General features: G+C 39.0%; 1 protein-coding gene and 1 long non-coding RNA gene across 3 annotated transcripts in view; one reads left to right on the top strand and one right to left on the bottom strand.

Annotated features, from left to right (window-relative positions):
• PID1 (phosphotyrosine interaction domain containing 1) overlaps window positions 1-25547 on the top strand; it is a 286570-nt gene that overhangs the window by 220080 nt on the left and 40943 nt on the right. The gene's annotated exons all lie outside the window — the stretch shown is intronic.
• Window positions 14486-25306, bottom strand: LOC110197238 (uncharacterized). The gene is made up of 4 exons (XR_002321430.2): window positions 25237-25306; window positions 18507-18583; window positions 16892-17042; window positions 14486-14739 (listed from the first exon to the last, which is right to left on the bottom strand). It is a non-coding gene; the product is annotated as an uncharacterized LOC110197238 (long non-coding RNA).

The raw sequence follows: 25547 nt of genomic DNA on the forward strand, positions 1-25547 counted from the left end.
TTGCTCAGAGACCTCCAATAAGGAGAACTGCTACATCCTGAGGAAGTTCACTCCACTTTTGGAGTGATTTAATTATTAAGAAGTTTCTCTTTACATCAAGCCTAATTTTGTCTCTTTGAACCTGTATGCAATGCTGCTAGTTCTGCCCTCTGGGTTCACGTAGAAAAACCCTAACATGCCTCGTCATTGATAGCCCTCAGCTACTTGAAGCCATCTGTCACGTTCTTCTTAGTCTTCTCTTTTCCAGGCTAACCATCCCCAGGTCCTTTAGTTAATCCACATTTAGCATGAACTTGAGACATCAGCACCCCTTCCTCTCTGGAGGCAATGTGGCCTCAGGAAGATATATTCCATATGGAGCACCTGAATTGGGCAGCAAGGTGAGTTTCAAAGAGCAGTAGAAACATTTCTGCAAAGTTGACAAAGATTTGTGTTTTTAATGGACAGCTTTAGTTAACTGATGGCCACACTTGATTTTGCTTCTGAAGTCTAAGATTACACAACAAGATTACCATCTGGAGGTTATTTCACCCCACCCTTCATATAAGGAAACTGAGTTTTCAGACTCATCCAAGTTCATGCAGATGGCAAGTCGCAGGATCTTGATCTCCAAATCTAGTGTTCGTTCACTATGCTGTGCTGTGTCTCTTGCTGAAGTTGAAATTCAAGCAGCAAACCTTGGAAAAGATTGTCTGCTATATGATGTATAAAATATCCATCCCTTCTCTGAGCCTACCCTTGCTAATTGGCTTCTTTTTAATTGGGTAGAGCCATTTTTGATTTACAGTGTCAAAAGAATAAAGGCATAAAATAGCAGCAGTGGTTCCAGTAGGGGAGCCAATGTGACGTTGATCACTTTGCTGTTGCCAGATTGATGGAATCAATCAGATTTTAGCTATAAAATGGGAATAAAGCTGACAGAGAGGAAACATAAGCACTATTGACACTTGAGAAGACTCGCTTCCATTGCTGTGGGTTGTCAGTAACTTGGGTTATAAAGAAAAATGATGGGCCATTTGATAGCTCCACAATCCCCCCCTTCTCCATCCAAATCCCAAAGGGGATGTAAATAGGATGACTCTTTTTAGGGAATCAAATCTAAATGGATTTTGGGAGAAGGTTGTGATAGATCTTACAGCCACTCAGAAGTAATGTTGAAAACAGAAACTCTGAAGTCATATATGATGGCAGATTTCTTAACTTGCCTCAGTGCCCCCTTTTGATCCATCTGTATCTCTGTGACAGTGAGAGATGAAGTCAGATTTTTGAATTTTCGAAAGATCTCAGAGTACATGAGCTATGTGAAATGTTGCCTGTTTCTTTCTGTTAATGGAGAAATAACTTCCCCAGCAGTGTATTTCTTTTCCCAGTCAAAGGTTAAATTGTGGGTTGTTCTCTTGGGTGGAGGTAGATGCAAAGACAGCAGGAGAATTTGTGTAATTTCACAGAACAAGAAAAAGGCCTCTAGTCAAAAAATGAACCCTTTGGTCTCAGAGACAAAATTCTTAATTGTTTTCAGTAATTGGAATAGAATACCCAAGCAGATCTTCTCCCCTACCCTAACCATTTACCTAGTATACTTTCAAAGCAGGATGCTAGGAATCTGGAATCCCTTCTCACTGTGCCCATGTATTTCCCATAGATGTATGCACAGACACACAAAATACTCCCCAGATTCAACTACTTTTCGCGGCAAGGAAGAATAATGACTAATTCACTTATTTTCCTTTCTTTTTTGAAAAGGTGGTATGGTACCATTTAAGAAATTGCTTATATGTTGGTTGCATAATTAAAAGAAAACTTTTAGATTTTTTGTATGAGTTATTAGTGTCTCTTCCTCCCTGTGGCATGGTGACCATGCTGTCTTGCCAATCTTCTTTCCCCGTTCTTCCCACCTGGCCAAGGTCTCATGGACCTGAGTTTTGTCTTTTATTTTTTCCCCTGGCACAAACACTTTAGTGCCTAGGATACCTGGTATGGGAGGAAGGGAGGGTGCTCTGCTCTAGGCAAGGTAGGAACACTGAATTAAATTTATCAATCACTTATTAAGAACCTACTATGTGCCGGGCACATTATGTTTCTTCAAGAAGAAGCCTAAGGAAAGACAGGCACTCATTGAGGCATGATGCCAGTTCCCACTCCTCCCCTTCCCCTAAGTGCCGTATGGGCTGTTGGAGAGAAAATTTTTGCCTAGTCTGGTTTCTCACCAATACTAGTCCTAAGCAGAAAGTTGGTTAGGCATACACAATTCTCGATTATTTAAATTGTCTACTTTCTTTTCTTTCTTTCTTTCTTTCTTTCTTTCTTTCTTTCTTTCTTTCTTTTTCTTTCTTTCTTTCTTTCTCTCGCTCTCTCTCTCTCTCTCTCTCTCCCTCTTTCTCTCTCTCTCTGTCTCTCTATCTTTCTCTTTCTTTTTCTTTCTTTCCTTTTTTCTTTTAAATTTATTTTATTAATTTCTTTTGATTTATCAACAATCACTTCCATATGCTTTTGAATTTAAAAATTTTCTCCCCTTTTCTCCCCAATACCCTCCCCAAGATGGCACACAATGTGATATAGGCTATACATTTACATTCCTGTTAAACATATTTTCACATTAGTGCAGTTGTAAGTAAAAATTAAAACCAATAGGAGGAACCATAAGAAAGATGAAACAAAACTCAACAGAAGGTAAAAATAAGTGATAGCAGTTTGAATTCCATAGTTCTTGCTTTGGATGTGGACAGCATTTTCCTTTACCCTGTATGTGTCACTCTTTTTCAAATGTGTTTCTTGTAAACAACATATTGTAGGATTATGGTTTTTAATCCATTCTGCTATCTGCTTCCCTTTTATGGGAGAGTTCATCCCATTCACATTCACAGTTATAAATACTATCTGTGTCTTTTTCTCCATCCTTTCCCCCCCCACCCCGTTTATGCTTTTCTTTCTCCTTTCTCCTTTCCCCACCCCTTACTAGTGTTTTGCTTTTGACCACCCTCCTTCAGTCTCCTCCCTTTATTATCCCTTTCCCTTTTCTTCCCCTTTACCTTACTGCTTCTTCCTCCTTCTTTCCCTCCCTTTTCTTTCCCCTCTCCCTTTTCTTTCCCCTTTTCCCTCCTACTGCCTATAGGGCAAGTTAGATTTCTATACCTAACTGATTATGTTATCCCTTCTTGAGCCAAATCTGATGAGAGTAAGGTTCAAACAATGCTCACCCGTCTCCCTTCTTTCCCTCTGCTGTAATAGGTTTTCTGTCTTTTCCTGTAATGTAATTTACCCTTGTCTGCCTCCTCCTTTCTCAGTACATTTTCTAAGATCAGATTAATCCACTTACTTGGATCCATTTAACCCACTTGATTAGATTTTTTTTTATCATTACATCAAAGTCAACTAATATCCACCCTTTTATGTATACTCCTTTAACATGGTGTAATAACAAACAGTTTCTCAGAGTGCAAGGTGTCATCTTCCCTTGTAGGGATGCAAACAGTCCACTCATTAACAACTTTTGTATCTTTCTGTCCCATTTACCTTTTTTATGTCTTTCTTGAATCTTGTACTTGAAGATCAAATTTTTTGTTGAGCTCTGGTCTTTTTATCAGGAAGGTTTGGAAGTCCCTATTTCATTGAATATCCATCTCCTCCTTGAAAAATCATGCTCATTTTTGCAGGTAGTTGATCCTTGGCTGCATCCAAGCTCCTTTGCCTTATGGAATATCATGTTCCATGCCCTGCGTCTTTTAATGTAGAAGCTGCAAGGTCCTGTGTAATCCTGACTGTGGTTCCATGATATTTAAATTGTTTCTTTCTGGCTGCTTGCAGCACCTTCTCTTTCATCTGGTAATTTTGGAATTTTGCTATTATATTCCTTGGCATTGTCAATTTGGGATCTCTTTCAGGTGGTGAGCGGTGTATTCTTTCTATGGTTATTTTCCTTCTGGTTCTAGGACTTCAGGGCAGTTTTCCTTTATGATTTCCTGAAAGATACTGTCCAGGCTCTTTTTTTCATCATGATTTTCAGGTAGTCCAATATTTTTAAATTGTCTCTCCTGGATCGATTTTCCAGGTCTTGTTTTACTGATGAGGTATTTTACGTTTTCATCTATTTTTTCATTTTTTTGTTTCTGTTTGACTGATTCTTGCTCTCTCATAGAGTCATTAGTTTCCATTTGTCCAATTCTAGTTTTTAACAGATTGTTTTCTTCTGTTAGTTTTTGTACTTCCTTCTTCAATTGGCCAATTGTATTTTTAAGGGATTTGTTTTCTTCAGTGTACTTTTTTTCCAGTTTGCCAATTGTGTTTTTTAGGGACTTGTTTTCTTCAGTGTACTTTTTTTCCAATTGGCCAATTGTATTTTTGAAGGACTCTTCTACCTCTCTCATTAGACTTTTAAAATCCTTCTTGAGCTCTTCTAAGAAGGCTTTTTGGGCTTCAGACCAGTTCATATTCCCTTTTGATGTTGCAGATGTGGGTTTGTTGACAATGTTGTCCTCTTCAGAATTTCTGTCTTGATCTTCACTCTTCTCATAATATGAATCTATGGTAGTTTCTTTTTACTCATGGTTTTTTTTCCCTGGCCTTTAAAGAGATTGAGCTCTCCTGCTGGGGAACAGAGGGCACTGACCCAAGCTTCTTGTGTTGGGAGCCTAGGTCTTGGTCACTGGCTTTGTGTGCTGGGGCCTCTTATGTTGGCAATTGGAGGCTGTAGGATTTTGGCAGCTTACCTCTGTTGGGCTGGAATCAGCAAGGCTGGAACTTTCAGGCAATTCTAGGTTGCCTGCTTTTCCTTTCCTTTAGCTTTCTTCAGCTCCTTTTAGATGGGTGCTGCAGGGTGTTTCTCTGCCTGGGGCCCCCTGCAGTGCTGTCTCCCTCGTTTCTGCTAATTCACTGGGAGATTCCTTTGAGGTAGAGTGCCAAGGCATTTGGTGGTTTTCTGAGCTGGTTTCCACTGGTAACCCCGCTCTCTCTGAGGCACTGGGAGGTCCAGGTGTTGGTGTTTGCCTGCTCTACCACCTGGGCTTCAGGATTCCTCCTGGTTGACAGTTGGAGGCTGTGGGGTTCTGACAACTTACCTGGTGTTGGGTTGTAATCAGCAAGGCTGGAACTTTAGGAAGAGTCTAGGTTGCTTTCTTCAACTCCTTTCAGATGAATGCTGCAGGGTGCTTATCAGCCTGGGGCCCTTTGTAGTGCTGCTTCCCTTATTTTTGCTGAGGCACTGGGAGATCTGTTTGCTGGGCTGCTGCCCTGCTGTTCCCTGTCTTTCTTCTAGTTCAGCTGTTCCAGGGTTTGTTTGTTTTTTTTAATGGAGTAATATTTTCTTTATTTTCAGAGGTTGATAGGGGAGGGTGAGAGCGACTACCTTTTTACTCCGCCATCTTGGCTCCCAGAAGTGGAAAACTCTTTCTTTCTTAAGGCAGTTGGGGTTAAGTGACTTGCCTGGAGTCACACAGCTAGTAAATGTGGCTGGATTTGAACTCAGCTCCTCCTGACTACAGGGTCGATGCTCCATCCACTGCGCCACCTAGCTGCCTACATTTCTTTTCTTTCAAGACAAGTTTGTGAGACTGGTAGGGCAGGTGGTATTGTTCCCAATGAATAAATTGAGGCATAGAAGAAACTGCAGTTTTTCTAAGACATGTTAGTCAGTGTCAGAACCTGGACTAACTCTCAGATCCTATGTTCTTTTCCCCACATCCTGTATCTCTATAGAGTGATGCCATTGTGCTAAAATATTTCATAAGGTAACAGTAACAACAACAACAATAACAATAATAACAGATTGTAGTTTTGGTAGGAGGAAGCTGGTTGGGCTTGGATTAAGGAAGACCCAAGTTGAAATCTAATCTCAGACACTTACTAGCTGTGTGACCCTGGACAAGTCACTTAACCTCTGTTTGCCTCAGTTTCCTCATTTGTAAAATGGGGATAATAATAGCATTTAGATCCCAGGGTTGTTGTATGGATGAAATGAAATGATACTTTAAAAATGTTTTGCAAACTTTAAATTTCTATATAAATACTAGCAATTATTATGCCAGCCATATGAGGAAGGTGCTACTGTTATCCCCATTTTACAGATGAGGAAATATCAGAGGCAAGATATGAACCCAGGCCTTCCATACTCTGTGAGTCCAACTTCTGCACGACACTAAAAGAGGGTCTTACTTCTCAGCCTGACTTCTCTTCTCCTTATAGAATAACACAGCTGTGCCTCCACTGCAGGTGACAAGTAAAAGTCTTCATTTTGGTCCCTGAGGCTCATTTATCATATGCCATGTGGCTTCAATCTCTCTTCTGATGTCAATGGAATATGGAAGCATTCTTCCGTTTCCCGTCGTGATACTGACTGTTGAAAAAGCATGTCTTTGCTAGCTTGTCATGTGGACCAGCTTTCTATTTCCGAAGGACACGCAGCTTGGGCATGTGTTTTAATGACAGTGGGTCAGTAGCAACATTTCCACGATTGCACCACTGTATGTGATTAAGCAGCAGTCAAGGTTCCAGTTGTTCAGCCCTCCCCCTGCCCTATGTGGACCCCTTGTGAATTCTAAAACTAGCATCCTTGCAGCAACTTATCGACAATGCCTTTGAGACTTGACCATGCCTGGAAGTTATTGAAAAGGTGGGATGATAATATACTTTAGAACACACTTAGAGAGAGATCTCATGTGCTTAAAAGAAAACCTTCGGAGCTTCTTGCCTTCATTAGCTGCCTGATATGGGTAGGTCAGCCAAAGCCATCCTTACCACACTAAAAGGCCAATCAGTTTACTCAATCATGTAGCAATTCTTTTGTTGGCCTGCTATAATGAAATGGTAGCTATTTTATTGCTTAATCAAGACGAGATGGTAGTTTAACATACAGTAAGGGATATCCTCCATGCATATAAGTGGAAATATGCCCTCTTCCAGATAGAGCTTCCAGATAGGGCCAGATAGGTCCTGCTCACGTGTAGGAAAGCATTGACAACATTCAAAACCACGCCAAAGGTCTATGGACTTTGAAGAAGGCTGTAGTAATTCAGATGTCATTACCTATTACTTGAGCTAAGCTGAATAAGCAAAACAGAGAATCTATTGGACAGCACTTGCTTGATGTGCAGACCTTGAGAAATTTGCTTGAAGACTGATGGAAAGGCTAAGCCCGTTTTAACTTAGCCTGCAGGTTTTAGGTTGTTAGCTAATGGCCCTAACTAGTTCTTCCAAATGGAGGCCTATTTCACTCTTCACATTTTCATGTATATGATATCTTCAAATGAACTCAAAAAACACATGTGGACAAATTATGGGCGTGTGTAAGCTGAAGGAAAGTTGACAGATGTGCTGCTCATTCACCCGTTACGGATATTTGCTGAATCTGGGGAAATTTTTGTACAGTGGTAAGAGTGATGGCCAAGGAGTCAGGAAGACCAAGGTCCAGTCCTGACTCAGATACTTAAGAGCTGTATAACTCTAAACATGTGGCTTAACCTGTCTCAGCCTCAGTTTCCCCACTGGTAAAATGAGGATAATAACAGCTTCACAGAGTTGTTGGGAGGATCAAATGAGGTAACATATAAAAGTACTTTGCAAATCTTAAAGTGTTATATAAATTCTAGTTATTGTTATTATCATTATTACTACTTAGGTATATATTTTTCCTTTGACCTGTGTGTATATAAAAATATTTGAAAACGCATGCATGTGTGTGTGTATATATATATTCTTATATATGAAAGAAAAGATACATGCATAGATATGTGCACAGATAGATGTATATGTGTGTCCATGTACTTTTTATTCATATTTATGAAAACATATACATATAAACAGATCTATGGATATATACATACCTAAATAAAAGGGACACAGGCATACATTCATAGATATTGGAATATTCCCCATACGTCAGGCACTGTCCATAGCAAGGAAGAATAATGAAAATTTTATTGAATTTTCCTTCAGTTTATGTTTCCATTTATATGGCTTCATGTTAGTTTGAGCCTTGTTTTATGCCTTGGTCAGCCGTGTTTCCAAATGAAAGTCATCTGAGCTTGGACCCTTGAGGAAATGCAGGACTTGGAAAATTAAAACATATTAATGGAATACAAGAGTATTTTTATTAATTGATGATCACTAGTGGCCTTAAATTGTGGCGTAACCTGAAAGACAATTTGTTTCTTTGCTTGAAGCATAAACAGGTTAACTCATGAATTTTCATATTTCCTTCCCTGGTACAGACATTTCATTATATTTAGCCTTTATCTATGCAAGCAGACTGGTTTCTTCATAATACATACATATGTACAAACTACTAATATTGAACACCAGAAAGAAGGAAGCTTCCATGGTTCTGAGTATGTTATTAGTGATGTCTGTCCAAGCATATGCAGACTGATACTTCAGCCTTATTACACCTCTGCCCCTACCCTGCTCATACCAGGCATCCCAGGATGCCAGCAACATTTCCATGCCTATGTCGTAACTGATCTCCATTCATGGGGCTGAATGCCTGCTTGTTATTTCAGAACAGCATCCAGGAGACTGCCCAAGGCCAGCACTAGTCTATGCCAAAAATGTTATAAAATGATCAACTCTGGATGCCTTCTTTAAAGTCTGCCTTCCATGCCTCACTACCAAGTTTGAAAGGCTTGAAAGTATGGGCCCAGTTGTAGACTGTGTGGCCCAGAAAGCCCAGTGCTTGGAATTCCCCTGTGTGATACCCAGATCCATGGAGGGTAGAGGCTGTTTTGTCCTAGGAGAACATTCATCATTTCAGGCATGTGGTCAAAGATGAATGAGAATTGTCTCTCAGCTGAGCCACCACTTTCACTTTCTCTTCCTTCCCTTCCCCTTCCCTTCCCTTCCCCTTCCCCTTCCCCTTCCCCTTCCCTTCCCTTCCCTTCCCCCTTCCCCTTCCCTTCCCTTCCCTTCCCCTTCCCTTCCTTCCCTTCCCTTCCCTTCCCTTCCCTTCCTTCCCTTCCCTTCCCCTTCCCTTCCTTCCCTTCCTTCCCTTCCCTTCCTTCCCTTCCCTTCCCTTCCTTCCCCTTCCCTTCCCTTCCTTCCTTCCCTTCCCTTCCCTTCCCTTCCCTTCCCTTCCCTTCCCTTCCCTTCCTTCCCTTCCTTCTTCCTTCTTCCTTCCCTTCCCTTCCTTCCCTTCCTTCCTTCCCTTTCCCTTCCCTTCCTTTCCTTTCCTTTCCTGTCCCCCCCCTTCTTTTTTGTCTGAGGTCAGACCATCTGCATTTTCCTCCATGCCTCTTTCTACTGACTCCTGGAGGGGAGCATCACAATGTTTTCCTCAGAACCTGTTCTTAATAAAGGCTTGTTGATTTCTTCACTTAGAAGGAGGACAGTGTGGGTGCGTGTGTGTGTGGAGTATCTTGCCTTTAACAGACATCCACAATAAATGAACTTTTTAGAGTCTAGAATCCTCTGTCACTTTGCTAGGGTTCAGGCCATTAGTCTGCATATGAAAACAGAGATGATTTTGACTAAATCCCATGGTTTAGCAGCCAAAACCTATTCCTGCTAATTGGGACCCATGTTTTCCCTCTAACACCCACTATAGTGACTTCATCTGTCGGTGTATGTAGCTAGCTTTGTTTCCCCACCTGGAAGTGTGGCTGATGATTCATATCTCCCATACATTGCTTCAAGGGGTATTGTTAGCGTAGGCAATGTCATGTTGTTAATCACTGGAGAATACTTGGGTTACAGATATAAGTGTCACCTTTGTTGGCTACTGTTTTGATCTATGATTCTAATCTGTGGATTGGTTGATAGGAAATAGTGATCTTCATCTGCTGCCATTTCATGGAAGAATAAGAGTGGGAGTTGATAGGCCATTTGGATATAAACTTTGTGTACCAACTAGAAAGTAATTTGTATTCCCCCTCTGGAAACATATGATGGGAAGGAGAGGATGGTGAATGACAGCTCTTACCTGATTTTCTGGGTAGTCCACAGATTGAAGACCGGTATCTTTAATGCCTCAGACCATCTGGGATTTCACTGGAGTGGGTACTTCCCCTCCCAACTTGATGCAAATTTCAACCTCTCCACACCTTAGTTTATGGTTTTTATGAATTTCTGAGGCTAAACAGAATTTCGTTAGCTGCTCTGTAGCTTTCTAGTAATAAGCCTTTCTGCTTTTAGCTAAGCTACTGCTCTGAAAACAGATACAGTATGCTGGTTATATACTTGAGTTCTTGCCAGCTTGCTAGGACTTGCCATTGTGAAGGGTGGGAGGACAATTTCTTTAGAGGAATCCAGCCTTGATCATTTTACTTTGAGAGTAAAGATAGTCTAGGTCAGTCTTGAATTTTTCTGATATACAGAGAGGCAGCTGGTGACATGGTGGATAGAGTGGTGGACCTGGAGTCAGAAAGACTTCTGTTCAAATTCTCCCTTTCGACACTTAACCAGGCATGTGACCCTGGGAAACAGATCTCTTTCAGCCTGTTTTTTCATCTGTTAAATGAGGATAATGATAGCTTCTACCTCAAGGGTTGTTGTGGGGATCAAATGTGATATTAAGTGTTTTACAAATCTTGAAGTGCTGTGTAAATGTTAGCTACTATTATTGTTATTGCTGTTGTTATTGTTATTATCTAGAGCTGTGCATCTTATAATTAAGGTCCCATTCTTATGGAATGTGGGGCATGTATTTTAGAAAGAAATGTAAATAACATAAAACAGTGATTACTTCATTCCTACTAGGATGCATGATGCCATCCATGTGGGCACTGCCTCTGTCAAGGTTTATAGCAGCCTCAGTAAGCCTTTGTAGAAGTTTAATGAGTTTCTGTCCCCTCTACCCTCCTCAGTGAATACCTGGTGTCCAAGCCCTGGTGCTAAATCCCTCTGACCTTACCTAGCTGGATCATCAAAGAAGCAGCATTTTTAGGGGAGAGGATGCTGACAGCATGGCCTTGAGCAAATTGCAACTGCTCTTAACCTCCATTTTCTCATTGTAAGATGGAGATAACCATACCAATGGAACCTACCTCCCAGGTTGGTTCAGGGGCTCTAAAGAGATTTTACATATATATCTATATATCTATATCTATATCTATATCTATATCTATATCTATATCTATATCTATATCTATATCTATATCTATAATCTATATATATTTAGAGAGAGAGATATAGATATATATATACACATACACACACATACATATACATATATATATATATATATATATATATATATATATATATATATACACATATACATATACATATGTGTTTACTTGAACCTTCTAGAGCTTACAGTCTGCTGGTGTACCCTTTGATAACCCTGGATTACCTTTACACCGCAGTAAGCCATCTAAGTAGGACTTGAATGGAGGAAGAAATTATTAGTATCTGAATAAATCAATTATCTATTTCTTGGGGAAAGTTTTGTGTCTGATTTTAGAATGTATGTGTGTTGGTTATTAGCTATCATGTATATATGTATATGCATATATCTGTATTGTATGGTGTTGATTTTTTATTGTGGATCACATAGAGATTAGGAGTTTTTTAAATAAAGTCTGCTAAGATTAGTAGAAAATGTAGAAAAATCTTGAAAGAAAGCCTTTCTTGCTTTGGTCTCTGGAGTCCTCTGTGGGACTAAATTATTACATCAAGGGGTGAAATGTTTACTGGTATTATTCATGAAACACATGTTATATCTTCTTTGCCCTAGGAGAAATATTGTTGTTGTTGTTTTTCTCTCTGGTCTCCCTAAGCTTCCTAGAACCAAGAACTATATGTCAAAAGAAGGTATTCATATTCTTATCATTTTTGTTATCCTGGATTCTTGCCCAGAGTCTGGGTCAAGAGTCCTCCATGAGGTCTCCAATTAGGATCTTACCTCTAACGGGGAAGCGGGGTGGCTTTTGGTACTCTCCTCCCTCTGTATTTTACCACCTGGGAGGGATTTTTCTTCCCAAGCATGTTGAAAAGCAGTCCTTTATTCCTTCAGGCTGTTAGAATGAGGAGAAAATTGTAGATGTGGGGCCAATGATTGGCATCTGGTTATCATTCTCTTGAGCTGTCCCCAGTTAAAAGGTAAGTTTGGACTCATTAAACTCAACAGTGTTCATGGTCACCATCTGTTTACTGGGCACAGCTGCCATTCTGTTCCATGCCTCTGACACCTTTTCTATTATAGACTTTGATTAGTAATCATCCCAAGTGTTTCTTAGATTTTTTTTTGAACCAACATTCAAATGGAGGTGTGTTTTACTCCTTTTTGGCAGCCATACATTTGTACCATGAGTATTCTGTTTATATGACTTTAATAGAGCCATTACCAGTGACCCTCTCAGATTTCTTTTTGAAGAAAGAATTATCAGAGTTTAAGTCTTTTAAATTGATTATGCCCATGTACTCTGCCAACAGAGACTAATATATTCTAAATGAATTAGTCAAAGAAAGAAATTAAAAAAGAACCATGCTATCAAAAAAAATAATAGTTGAGACTGCATGCCAAAACCTATGTGATATAGTCAAAGCAAACTTGAGTAGAAAATTTTTTCTTATCATCTCTAAACACATTAACAAAAGAGAGGAAGAAGTGGTCCACAGAATGGATCAGGCATCTGAAAAAAGAGGAAGTCGACACATGAAATACCCCTCCCAACAAATGCTGAAATAGAAATTTTGAAAAAAAAACAGACTAGATAAATAAAACTGATAACTGAGAAATAAAATGATCAATTTTTAAAAAAGATCAAGATAATAGAGACAAGTCATTAGCTAGTGAGAGAGAGAGACAGAGAGGCAGAGAGTGAGCGAGGATAGGTACAGGAATGAGATAGCTAATGTCAGACATACTCAAAATGTTGCCATGTTTTCTTTATACTTCTTTGTTACAAGGGAGGATTCTATTGGTGGGTGGTGGGGCACCATTAGGAAGTGATGGTTATATTTTTATTAATGAAAACATTTATTAAAAACATTTTGTAAAGCTGTGAATGTAAGTATGTGACTCAGATGTGATTGCTGTTTCCCTGGTTGCCTTTTTAATTTGATGGATTTTTCCCCAAACATTTGGTATCCTCCATTCTTCAAAATCCTGTCATTTCCTCTGGCACCTACGTCTTCTCCGGATGTGTGGTCTAGTCCTGTGTTCTTCTCCTCTGTTTTCTTCAGTTCCATTTTTACTTCTTCATATAGCACACAGGGGAGTGTTGCATTTGAGGCTTTAATTTGATGGCTCATTTTTTAATAATAGAAAGGAGTTATAGAAATCTTTATAAATCTTTTCCAGGGCTTAATAGGAACAGGACAGAATGGATTATCTTTAGGAAATTGTATATTGCTGTTAAAGACCCCAAGTTGCTCCCTGAAACGAAGGCTTATCATTTTAACATCAATTCCTGGAATTCTGCGAATCATAGAATATCTCAGGGTCAGTCAGTCAACAGGCGCTCATTAAGCACCTGTTGTATGCTAGGCACTATGCTAAGCACTGGTGAGATAGAGAAAGGAACTCCTTTCCCTCCAAAAAATTCCTTCCCTCAAGGAGAATGCGTACATTCTAGAACATATATTCAAGAAAATTAATGCTGTGGATCACCCATAAGGTAATGCATAGTCACATAGTGGGCTTTAGCAGGTTGGCTTAGATCATTAATAAAGAACTATGCAGGACATTTGATATAAATCAATCAATTAATCATCAAGCATTTACTCAATGGTTACTGGGCCCTAAGCATTGCACTAAGCTCTTGGGAAATAAAGAAAGGCCAAAAAATGCCTCGTGTATGACAACATGGTATAGTGGATTGAGAGCTGTCCTTGAAGTCAGGAAGCCCTGGGATCAAGTCCTGCCTATGATGCATCTGGTTGTCTGGCTCTAGGGAAGTCACAGTATCTCTGTGCTCTAGAAAACTTATTAAGGCTGTAAGTTGCAGGCCAGTAAAGGTGCTGACCTGCATTGGAAAAGGAAGTCCCTCACCTGGGGGCTCCTCATACCAGTGGAGTAAGTCACAGGTCCTATCCTTTGTGTAGCAGCAGCGAGGTAGTAGAGTGGATAGAGCACTGGGTTTGGAATCAGACTCATCTCCCTGAGTTCAAATCTAGCCTCAGATACTTACTAGTTGTGTGACCCTGGGGAAGTGAGTCACTTTACCCTGTTTGCTTTATTTCTTCATCTGTAAAATGAGCCGGAGAAGGAAATGGCAAACCACTCCAGTACTTTGCCAAGAAAACCCAAAATGGGGTCATGGAGAGTCAGACATGACTAAAACGACTGAACAATAATCCTTAATGTATGACCAGAAAAAGAGATGGATTGTTTATGTAGGGAGAATCCTTATGTAAAGGAACCCATATCAATAGTTCTCAAAAGATAGTCAGGCCATGTACCCTATTCTTATCCATGAAATATCAAAAGATCAAGAGTACAGCCCCCAGTCTATGCTCAGGGACTTACGTGGAGAATGGACAAGAACCACACTGAAAGACAAAGCATATATTGCACATGGTTACCATCTGCGTATACATCGATGGCATCCCTGATCTCACAGTTGCCCTGTGGTTACTACTTCTAACGTGGAATTCTAATCATACTTATTTGTTTAATAGATTTCATTTTTCATGAATCTCTAAAGCTTTCTTCTTTCTATCCATGTGAATTTTTGGGGGGAGGAAAGAATGAGTTTTTTCCTCCAGGCTAATATGAATGAGATGAAATCTTCAAAGCCTGCTCTATTACCTGGGCATTTTGATGAGTCTTCTTTCAACGTGTGTTGACACTGAGATCGGTGGTGTAGTTACCTGGTAGAAAATTTGTGGTTGGTTAAAGGGCTTTATTTCTAAAAGGATAATTGAGCTATCACTACAATTGTTTGCAGCTGAACATTCCCAGGTGTGTATGTGGGAGGGCGGAAGGGGGTGGGGAGTAGGGGGTAGGGGTTAGGGTGGCAGGGGTGGGATGGGGGTTAGAAGGAACCAACAGGCAAAGGAGGTCAGATATTTTCACTCTTAAATGGGTTCACTAATTGGAAAATCCAGTTAACCATAGCTCTCCTTTCCCCATCCATGCTTAGTTAACTGAATTGTAAGCTGTAACGACACAGGATAATATTTTTTCTCTATGGAGAATCAGTGTAGGCGTTTTCATTGTGTCTGGTATGAATTCCCCTCTTTCTTAAGGTTGTACAATTATGCCTCTTTCCTTTCAAGAAGCAGTAACGTTTTGGAGGTGATTGTCAAAGGTTACATGTGTGTTTTTTACATACTCCTTAAGTAGGTTTTCACCATCAGCCTATTATAGTCCAACTGTTGTTTTCAAACAATGATGAAAAGGATGGTTTCACTGAGTATTATTTCTGATAGAGCCAGGAGTCGTTTCCAGGTTAACAAATAACAAAGCAAGCAGCAGATTGCAGACCTTGTGAATTATATTTTTACTGGGAATAGCCTTCCACCAGGGGATATGTTGCTACCCGCTACTGCATAATTGACCTTGCTAATTATATCCTGCCTGGAAGGAAGAAACGATTTGCATTTTTAATTGCCTTTTAATTCTTTTCCAACCCATGTAGGTCAGCAAATATCATTGTGCTATTTCAGAGTTTTTGATGGAGGGTTCATGGCAAATACCAATTGTTTTTTTTAAACAAATATAATCCCTTTGATGTCTGACTATTGCTGAATCAAGGTGAGGCTAGACTACCTAGGCTTTGCAATAATGAATTTATGAGAAGTGCTTTCTTTGCACGAAATCTTAGGTGTTGTAAAGTCTCTTAGAAACAGAACCAAGATATTTTCACTAATGGGAAATTTTTGGACTGAACAATTCTAGAAGCTTCTAGAGTGTCTACCAGCATCTTAGGCAGAATCTCCTAGAAGAGGGTTGTTCACTAATGCAGTTTGTCTTTTTTTTTTCCTGATCACATTTGAATTTCTTCCTAGATTTTTTGCTTTCAAGATACTGAGTCTTTGCCCTTTCTTTCCCATTTGAGGATTTCTTTTATTTGATGCCTACCTATACTCAGAAGAAAAAAAAATTAGGAAAGAGTAAATTGATTCTAAAGAAGATGAGTTGACATAAAAATTAATTTTTTTATGGATTTATTTTCTTCAACCTTTTTTTTCCTGGTGTTGTCAAAGTTGTATTGAGAAGGTGTTGTGGTCAGCAAAAATATTTTCTGTCTGTTGTTATAAGTCAGGTTTGTATTATTTTCCAAGTTGAAAAAGAATCCCTGAAAAATCCTGTTTCTTTTGGTTAGAGGTTGCAATGCTTTGGTTAAGTGAATAAACCCTGTCTCCTCTTGGAACTACATAAAGGCATGGGAAATCAAAGGAATCTGGCTTTTTCTTCTTCACTCAGAAGCATGAAAATTCAGGAAATGTGAGTCTCAAATGTTAAAGTATTTTAGATGATAACCCATTAAGGATATTGAATCAAGTAAATTTTACTTTGTACAAGTAATACAGCTTATTGGCCTGGAAAGTGATTTTAGGAATAGTTGTACCACATCCTGGACTGCCCAATTGCTGAATGGTATGAAAGGAGAGAGAGAGAGAGAGAGAGAGAGAGAGAGAGAGAGAGAGAGAGAGAGAGAGAGAGAGAGAGAGAGGGAGGAGGGAGGAGGGAGGGAGGAGGGAGGGAGGGTGGGAGGGAGGGAGGGAGGGAGGGAGGGTGGGGAGGGAGGGAGGGAGGGAGGGAGGAGAGAGAGAGAGAGAGAGAGAGAGAGAGAGAGAGAGAGAGAGAGAGAGAGAGAGAGAGAGAGAGAAGACAAAAGAAAGAGAATAATTATATTCCTTGGGTGTAGTCATAGAAAGAGATAGTTTTAATAACAAAAAAGAGATGTTCATTTAAGCCATACTATGTTGAGACCTCATTAAAAATCCTGCATTCAGCAAGTCAGAGCCCAATTTCTGGAAAAGCTTTTGGGTAGTCATCAGACAAAACTATCCATACCTCCAAAATGAGACTTAGCAAAAGCAGGGAGATGTGTCGTTTGTGGTGCAAAGAGATTTGTTGGGTAGCTGTATCTAGATGGCATGCCTCCTGTCTTGATAAGCTGTTCAGTCTCTGGCCAGGCTGGATTCAGGCAGCAAGACAAAGGGCCCTGAGGGTAGACAATTGAGATTCCATTTGGGAAAAGAGAGGTGTTTCTAGGAATAAGCTTCAGTTGACCAGTATGCCAAGGCAACAGGCCATGCTGCTTCATTGCATTTCTGATTTACTCATAGAGTTATCCAACCAGCAAGCCTTTTTTTGTTTCAGTCTTTGCTTTTGAATAACATCTTCCTAAAACACCCCTTAAATTCAGTAATATGATATAAGTCCATCGCTGTTTGATTTAGAATAGCAAAAAAAAAATGACTTCATGTCCAACATGTGGAGAATGGCTAAATAAATTACATGTACTAATGTCATGGAATATTATGGTTCTGTTTGAAAAATAAATATGAAGTATACAAAGGGAGACACTGTGATGTAGTGGGAAAGAGCAATGATGCTAGAGTTAGAACTAGACTCAAGATTCACTTCTGAAGCTTACTACTACCTGGGTGACCTGGAGCCAGTCATAACCTGCTGGGCTCCAGTTTTTCATATGTAAACCGTTGGAATAGATGGATTCAGGTCACTTCCAGTGTTAAATCTCTGATCCTATGATTCTAACAAAATATGAAAAGACCTATAAAAATTGATGCAGAGTAGAACAATAAACCAGAATTGTATATACACTTACTACAATGATGTGCATAGGTAGATAGATATGGGTATGTCTTTCTATCCATCTATCTGCATAACTATCTAGAGATTTAGATATATTTATAGAGAAATACCTATAAATATATCCATTTAGATATAGAAATATCTATAAATACATAGTTACTTATCCATTTAATCATACAACTATCTATATATCTCTATACATATATGGTATATGTATAGATATAGGCACATAGATGTATCTGTAAATATCTATCTCTAAATACATCTACATAGATATAAATATCTATCTATAAATAGTTATCTGTTTATCTATCCACATAGCTATCTGTATATCTTTATACATATACTATATATGTATAGCTATAGGTAGATATAGATACATAGATGTCTATCTATAAAATATATTTATTTATTTGTTTTTATAGAGAGAGATATATTTATAAATATATAGTTATCAATCTATCTACACAGCTATCTGTGTCTCTATATCTCTGTACATATACTGTAGATATAGGTATATAAACATAGATAGATAGATAGAAAGATGAGAAGAAAAGTAGGAAGATAAATAGGTCCAAGATGGCAGAACTTTGCAATTGATTTCCACTGGGGATGCATGATAAAAAATATTTTCTTTTCTTGCCTGTTGTTTATTATTAATTCATTTGGTCCTACCTTGGTAAATAAATGTCAGGAATTTCACAAAACCTTTTATCCCTTGTCTGTATTTTTTTTTGGATTATTTGCTTTTGAAGGTATTTTTGCAAGTTGATCTTTTTTCTTCCTAAATTATGTTATTTAGGTCCAACTTCCTACCCTGGTAAATCCAGTGTCGTGATGGTAATTTTACCTTTATTTGATGATTTCATCATTGTGTAATGCTGGGATGGGGTCATCATTCTGACCATCATATTTTGTTGTCTGGTCCTAGAGATGGAACAAGGACTAATGAGTTTGAGCTGATTTGTTACTGACCCTTTTACATACCTCTGAAACTTCTTCCTTTTGTGGGTTTTCTTATTTCACCTTTCCCATAAAAGGAGAGGCTGTGCAATACAGAAAGATTTCTTTTAACTGAAGGTTCTGATTAATTGACATTTCACTAAACTAAATGGAGCCCTTGAGGTAAGTTATGAAGTTCCCCAAGTTGAACTTTATGATTGCGTGGCTAAGAGGTCATTCCTATAATATACACTTCTTCATAGTAACATTATTCCGCTACACATAAACCCATTTCAGAAATCCCCCATGATGGTGAAGTGATCATTCTTGCATTCCTGAAATTGCCTTTGCACTGTGATGCAAAATATCACCACCCTTAATACCCTTTAAATGCACTGTCCTCCTTTTCCCTCCTTTTCCACCTATTATTTGAATGAGACAACCTGCTAAAATTCAGAAGTAGCTTTATTTTAATCATTACTGTAAAGCGTCCAGGGCAGTACAAAGCCCAGTGAGGATGCTTTTAGAACATTTGTTTGTTCATCTACTCAGGGCATAATTGGAATCAGGCAGTGGGCCCAAGGGAAATTTAAGCTTTGACTTTTTGCCCTATTGCTTTCGTGGTTCACATTTGGCCCTTTAGATATATATTGTTGTCACATGTCAGAGTTCTCTAAGTCTAGTATCATGATGAGCAGTAGGAGATGAACTGTATTATATTGCTTTCTAATCCAATCCAGACCAATCTATTGAGCATTTATTAATCAGCTTCTACTGCACTGGATGCTAAACAAAGAGCAGCCACAGACCTCAAGGAACCTGTATTTTTTCTGTTAATATCAAGACAAATTAATGTGATCTCTTCTCCCCTCCCCCACCCCTAGCCAAATACAAATAAGGTTATGAACAAGAATTGCACAGGATGGGCAGGCAGGGATGGGCTGCAGTCTGTGTTGTTGGACCAAACATCTCTGTTGATGAAATCAGAAATCTACAGAACCATCAAAGTATGAATACAGTGGTACTCACAACTCACCTACATATTCACCATATTTCAATATTTGCATGGCAGATTTTAAATATAAATAGATAGGATTTTTTAATAGATGTGGTAGTGAATAGCAGTTCTACAAAGACAGCATGGTATAGTGGAAAGAGCTCTATTTGGGTTCAAATCCTGCCTCTGACACTTCCTACCTATGTGTCTTTGGGCAGATTAACCTCTCTGGGCTTCAGTTTCCTTGTTTGAAAATTGAGGAGGCCCCTCTAGGTGGAATCTGACGTCCCTTCCATATTTATGATCCCATGTTTATAGGGTCAATTTTCCATTATGCAAAGACAGGCTCACTGCATCATGATGTGCCTGAGGCTTTGCTCTCTTGGATGGTAATATCGTCTACTTTCCATAGCCTTTACTTCTGATTATTCTGCTGCTCTGATAGAATTGGAAGGGAAAACATTTATAAACACCTAATTGCCACTCTCTTTCTTATCTCACACTCCCCTCCTGTATATCAAGTATAAAGATGATTAGGCTGAGATATTTTTATTCAGCCTGCAACTTGGACTCTCTGGAGTTGGAGGATGTGAGAAGAGAGGACAGGATGGGGAACTCACATGCTTTTCTTGCTCCTTCCTCACTGGAAATGCCAGTGTGGTTCAATAAATAAGATTTGAATTGTTGTCGAATTCCAGAACATATATATGGGAGACAAAGTGCAAAAGATGATAGTCAGCCAGTCACGAAGTCCCATTGAGTTTTTATTTTAAATATATCTCATCTTCATCATCCCTTTTCCATTCTGACCATCACTACTGTAGGCCAAGGGACTCATCACTTCATTCCCTGATGGCTACCACAGCCTCTTGCCTGGCCTTCCTGACTCTGGGCTGTCCTTCTTCTCATCTGTCTTGTCTGCTGTTACAATATTCATCTTTCCTAAACTCTTTTCAGCATGTCAGTCCTCTGCTCAGAAAATGTTATTTCGTTCCCTTTCACCTGGTGCATCAAGTCAAAGGTCCTTTATATAAGCTCCTTCATTTTCTGTGATTTGAGAGGCTGCTCCCAGAATATGGCTGTAGCAAGCTTTTGCTGGGTCCATTCTTCAGGGCACACATCCAGAAATGTGGTTAGTAGATAATATTGATATGTCACTTGAAGTTTTGCAGAGCATTTTAGATACATTACCTCATTTGATTCTCATAGCAGCCCTATAAGAAAGGTAGGTACTGTTATTATGCCCATTTTACAGAAGAAGAAAAAGAAGCTTAAAGAGACAAAGATGACTCCCTTCAGGTCACACAGCTAGAATGAGAGGTGAAATTGAAACCTAGGTTTCTCCTAACTCTGAGCCCACTGATTTTTTCCACTACCACATTTGTATAGATAATGCTGCCTTAGGCACTTGCCTAGCATGGTGCCTCCGATCTAAATGTTGGAATGGCAGATTTTTTTTCAAAAACAATCTGAGGAAGAATGAATTTCTTAGGACTATTCATTATTTTGCCTCTTCTGGCAGATATTTGAGGACAGCTATAAACCATAAAAGTGTGCTTTGCATTCTTCCCAAAGGCAGTAGTCCTGGATGGGAAAAGGAAAATTAACTTCTTTGGGTACTGTATGAAAGGGATTTTGGAAGTCCATGCAGGACCAGAGTGAAGAGTGTTCTGATTCAGCCTGTGACTTACTCTGTGGGAATGGGCTTTGATTTAATGATACTGCTGCTTTTGCTTGCAGATATATTAGTTCTCTTTGCCCCTGGAGAGAATGAAAAGAAAGGTCTGTCTCTTTTTAAATCCTTTTGCTACAGATTTCCCCTTTTATTGGGTGTGTTTCTTGATCTCCGATCAGTTCACCATGTGTTTCAGATCTCAAATTGTTCTTAACCTATTCATGGGAAATGGCAAAATGGTAGAGCCCTTCAGGGAAGTGTCCAGCAGTGAGGGGAAAAAAATCCTAACATAACAATCTAAGAAAAGATCATTTTGTCCTTTCAAAAACTCTTTTTAAAACCAGCATTATTAGAAGGGCAGAGATACCTTTTCTAATTAGAAGTCATCAGATCTTGTCCATAAGAATTTGTTTGTACATTTATATTGAAGAGAAGCAGTAAACGCTTCAAACATTAGTGAGTAGAATAGGATACAATAGTAGAGTCTGAAGGGACGATTGGTCTTGTCCAATCCGCTCATTTTGCAGATGAGGAAAGAGAGGCTCAAGGATAGGAAATGACTCATCAAAGGTCCCACAGGCATTAAGTGTCAGGTCTGGGTGGAGGGCCCAAATTTCCTCATTCCTAGTCTAGTAGTCTCTATGTGTAACACTCTGATTTTAGTTGCTCATGTTTATGTCCTTCCAAATGAATGGTTCCCTTTCATTCCAGGTAATGGTGACCGAGTGTTGCTTAAGGTTCTATACTTACAGAAATCTAGTTTTTACAGTAATTACATTTGCTCTTCCTGAAAGTGCTAAGGCCATGAGGATAGTGTACTTCAGGATAGAAGCTATCCATCGAGCATGACTCCTTCTCTGGCAGTCAATGTTGAAATAGATCATAGGGCAGTTCTGTTATCCTCTTGCTCTTCCTCAGTTATAGATGTTCAAGTTGGAGCATCAGCTGGGAGGAATAGTTAGCTTGACTCCATGTTGTTTTCTGACAAAATCCTTTCTTCCTGCTTCAAAGGAGATCATACCACAGATGAAATGGAAACAATGGGTTGCAGAATTAATTTCTTTCATGTGTGTGAGTTTCTAGAAGAGGAAATGGCCCGGAACATATTAATCCTGTCTTTAGAGCAAACTAGTGCTTTGCTGATCTCAGTTTTTGAGAAAAAGAGAAAATTGAAGCCAAATCACACTTCAAGTAGCAATTAAGTAGGTCTGTCTTTGGCAGTCAGGTACAAATTGACCTATCAGTTTCATAGAACAACAGCCACTTAGTATGGATTTCTGTGGTAAATCTATTTGTTGTTAATGAAGTCTTTAAAAGTGAGTTTTCAATGGATTGATCTTCACAAGGGGAAGACATCAGTATTTGTGAGTCTAAAAGAGCCAGAACCTAAACAGTGTCATTTCACCATCATCACCACCACCACCACAACCACCACCACCCCTGTTGTTGTTGTTGTTGATAGTTTTGGCAGCAATTTGAAAACAAAACATACACACCCATAATTAAGCTTGTTTTTATGGCTATAGTTATGATAGTTATGCTGTACCCGTCAGACCACATTTGGAATATCGTTTAGCTCTGGACCCCATATTTTCAGAAGGTTATTGATAAAGTTGCGTATTCAAAAGGCGAGGGACCTCAAGTTCATACTATATAAGAATTGGTTGAAGAAACTGGGAACATTTAGCCTAGAGAAGACTTGTGAATGGGGGGGGATGGTGAGGTATATTGATTGCTGGCTTCAAGTAGTTGAAGGACTGTTGGGTAGAAATGAGATTTTATTTGTTTCTCTTGCCCCAAGAGCAAACAACTAGAAAAAGTAAGTAGAAGATGCAAGGTGAAGTGGGTGCAAAGGAGAGGAGAAAGTACATAAAGACACACACACACACTTTCTAACCAGCCCCAAGTGGAATGGGTTACTTTGAGAAGTAATGGTAGCTCCACAGCGGAGGTCTTCAAACAAAGTCTACATGGCCATATCTTGGATATAGTGTGAGGATATCGTAGTTATACTCCAGAGGGGATTATTATAGTATAATTCAGCTATTAATTGGACTAGAAGGTTCTAAGGCACTTTGCCAATTTGAAATCTGTAGTATAGCGGCTTCTAAGAAGATTTCTGGTCTAGATTTTCCTCTTTGAATGGCTAGATCCTTCATATCCACAGGAACTTAGGAATGAAAATTTGGGGAGAATTTCATTGTTTTCCTCAGTTTTTCTGACATTAAAAAATCCATTACTGGTAGAAGGCACTATTGTTCCCCATATAATAAGAACGGCTTATTTCTCATAGCACTTTCTACTTTAAAAAGTGCTTTTGAGTACATTGACTCTAATCTTTACAAGATCCTCGTGAAGTGGGCAGAACAAATATTATAATCTGTATGTGGCAAATGAGTATACTAATGTCCCGCAGAGCAAAATGATTTGCGTGCCATTATATGACCAGTAGGCAACAAGCTGGGTCTAAAAACTCCTGATTCTGATTCATCGACATTAGTGTAAGATTAGAGTGAAAGCATAGATTTTGAACTAGAAGGGGCTTTGAAGCTAATCTGACCCAACCCTCTCATGTTTTAGATGAGGGAACTGAGACTTAAAGAGTTTGGTCAATGACTTCCTCAAGATTCCCTAAGTCATGAGTAGCAAAGCTGAGGACTGAATTCAAGACTTCATCACTCCAGGTCTAAAGCTTGTTCCACTATGCCATATTGGTTAGAAAGTTTTCTACCAGTATGTCATCTGAGAGAAGGTATGTTAAAAAATTTGATATTATGTGATTGGACACCAAAAAGATCACTCATTGTATAAATTGTGGGACGGCTATGTGGCTCAGTGGATAGAGTGCCTGGAGTCAAGAAGACTCATCCTCCCAAGTTTAAATCAAGCCTCAGTTACTTACTAGCTGTGTTACCTTGGGCAAGTCACTTTAATCCTGTTTGTCTCAATTTCCTCATCTATAAAATGAGCTGGAAAAGAAAATGGCAAACCACTCCAGTATCTCTGCCAAGAAAACCCCAAATAGGTCATGAAGAGTTGGACATGACTGAACAACAAATAACCAACAAAATAAATTGTAGAAGTAACAAATGATACTCTAGTCTGATAGCCAGAAAAGACTAGAGAGTTAGCATCTACAATTTCTCTCTTTGATTCTGACAATCACTTGTTCTGGTAAATTTACAAATGATTCAATTTTTTTTGGTTGCTTCTTCAGACAAAATTGTTAGTGATTGTCGTGTGCCATGATGAAACATAACAAATGCTGAACTATTAACTAAAATGTCAAATAAATGTTCATTTATGTGTTTAAATGTTATATATGCATATGAGCACACATATCTTCTATATAGTCAGTGGTCTTTTTTTTTTCTTTTTTATTTCCCCAACCTATCCATTGTTCTTTTCAACATTGGACGTTTTTTGGCAGGAACTATTCTGTTGTACTAGGAACATATATATCATCCCATTGGTATTTAGGGGAGAAACAGGATTTTTTAAAATGTTAGTGTTAAAAATTAGATTATATTTCAAATTAATTTTCAAAATTAGATTAGATTTTAAAATTAGATTTTTAAAAATGTTAACTAGCACTGCTTCCCCTTTTCCAATAACCTACTACCATCACTGAAGAAACAAAAGAGGATGATGGGGGGTCATGGGACTTAGGGGCATTTCGTATTTTTCTTTTGTTTTATGGCTAGCCACAAGAGCCAAAGACTTCATTATCAGATGGCTGGTCTACCATCGCCTAGTTAAACTTCTCTTCAGTCTGTTGCTGAGAACCTTCCAGAGTTTGCTGCTCCTGGCATAATTTCTAAGAAGTGGGGCTTTATGAAGAATTTTTTTCAAACTAAATTGAAGTGAATTTTAGGTAGCTAACTTAGACACATAGAAGCTAAGAGCCTAAAATAAAATTCTATTTGGTATGAAAAAAAGGTTCCTAATGTGCAAATTGAATCTCACCTGGGGATGAATAATAGCTCGACCTCAGCAGCTGGCCCTGACAGTGGATTTCTAAGTCTAGAACTGCTACACTAATAGAATTCTGCCAGAGAAGCTATACATTATGACAGCCAGAAAAGTCTCCAAGGTTTTGATTAGTCACGGAGCTCATTTCAAATTGTGATACAGGCAGGAGATGCAAAGCTAATGACTGAATACTCTAATAGGAGATTTCACAGATGTGGCGTCATTTGCCTTTATACGGTTGCTTATGTTCCTGTCATCTCAAACTTCCGGGAGTACATTTCTTTTTGAGATTCGCAGTAACAGAA

The sequence above is a fragment of the Phascolarctos cinereus genome, unplaced genomic scaffold (genome assembly GCF_003287225.1).
Source record: "Phascolarctos cinereus isolate Bilbo 61053 unplaced genomic scaffold, phaCin_HiC Scaffold_7;HRSCAF=346, whole genome shotgun sequence".
Lineage (NCBI taxonomy): Eukaryota > Metazoa > Chordata > Mammalia > Diprotodontia > Phascolarctidae > Phascolarctos > Phascolarctos cinereus.